Below are 1,811 nucleotides of genomic sequence, written 5' to 3'. Positions count from 1 at the left end.
CAGATAAATTTCTTATGCTTCCATATTCAGTATTTTTAATTGAGAAACAGATTATTTATTTTGGGAAAATGTACATTTTTGTATTTGATGTCAAAGTGGCCTTTATAGAGAAAGCACATAAAATATTTAGATTAAAATTGCTTAGTTGTGTAATTTTAGTGGGGATTTTTATATTGACAGGGTTTTTATGCATTTTTCAAAGTACTATATTTGCTGGTTTGTGTTATAAATTATCAGTGATATTTTTAAAGGGTATATTAGCAATTTTTTTCCCCACAGTTGCTCCCTCTACCATTCCTAGACCCCAAAACTGCTGGCTGACCCTGTAAATTTATTTCCCCCAGTACAGTGACTACAGCAGAGCCGCGCAGCTTCGAGAGTGATCTTAGCAGCGTGGCGTAATTCTGGAGAGCTGTCTTTTTTAGGAGGGCAGCATGCAGTATTTCAGTTGTTCTCGACTTACTCTGTTAGTGGATGGATAGCTATTACTGTACCTCACTAGAATCTGCCAAACTTTAATTTTTTTCCATCTTGTAATGTTTACACTCGAGTATTAGTTAATTTTCAGGAAATGCACTAGTTGTGCGGTGTGCAGCCTCGTATCATGAGTGCAGTGTCAGTGGTACCCTGAAAAGTTCCAGAGTTCTGATGGTGTCCTGGGTTCATGATATGAGAGATTTTGAAAAATGCGATACTTAGCATTGGATTGGTTTATGTATTTTGGGCTAAGTGATTCACAATCTCCTTTTAACATTAGTGGGATCTAAACTGAACTCACAATTTAAACTGGAAACAAAATTACCACGTTGGTGAACTAGTGCAGGGGATGAAAAAATAGATTGAGATGCTGGAGAAATCTCCAGGAACAATATGCATTCAGTTGCAGTACTACTTTGCGTGTGCAATTGCCTTGACCGCCTATGCAACCATTGGGCATACAGTTAGCAAAAATCAGACCACCTATTCTTTCATTCCCTCGATTTAGTGTTTCTTCTCCAAAACAATAAGAGTTTGCTAGTTAGGGACTTCCAGGAGAATGTCTGTCAACCCAGGCTTCAGTTTCAGAATAATTATGTATGCGTATCCTTTTTTTGCTTAATAGAGGATCCCTGTACCTTTTTAGTTTAGCAACGCTCCAAGCTCTTAGGAATAGTTAAGAATGAATGTTATGCATGCTAACATGTATTCTCATGTTTGAAGAATAATGTGCAATTTTTAATGGCACTTTGACCTATTAGTGAAAATCTGGGTTTTGCAATGGAACAAATTGTATTCACAGTTGAAACAATCGGTGTGTAGTTTGAATGTCTTTCAAGTGTTGGAAATGGTGACTTCTCAAGATGTGTCCCTAAATACTTTGGTGGAACGTGATATATATTTTGTTGAAACCATATGTTTCTAGTTTACTTCTGTTGTCAAAATCACCCAACTCTGTCTCTGGACAACATCTATCAGTTGTTGTAACAGCAAAGTGGAACAACTCATTGATTCTTATCAGTAATGTTTCTTTCAAAATCACCTTCTAGTTTACATGTTATGATGCAAAAGGGGATATGAGAATTTTCCTGGGTTAAGTAGCACTTACTTTGTTTACATGTGCAGTATAATGTTGGGTAACTAAGGGGAGGTCCCCCTTCCAAAGTGCATGAACTGTGCTTTGGGGACCTAGTTGCCAATGTGCAAATTGTGCTGTAATGTACCAAGGATCAGTGAAAGTGTTTTATCTTTTTTAAAGTAGTTTGTATTGACTGGGTTTTATAAATGTAAGAAAACAGAGTGTTGTATTTTGATCTGAAATTTGTGTATGGTCA

The sequence above is a fragment of the Gavialis gangeticus genome, unplaced genomic scaffold, assembly GCF_001723915.1.
Source record: "Gavialis gangeticus isolate Ggan-Ray unplaced genomic scaffold, GavGan_comp1, whole genome shotgun sequence".
In the NCBI taxonomy this organism is placed as follows: Eukaryota; Metazoa; Chordata; order Crocodylia; family Gavialidae; genus Gavialis; species Gavialis gangeticus.
This window is presented reverse-complemented; position numbering follows the sequence as displayed.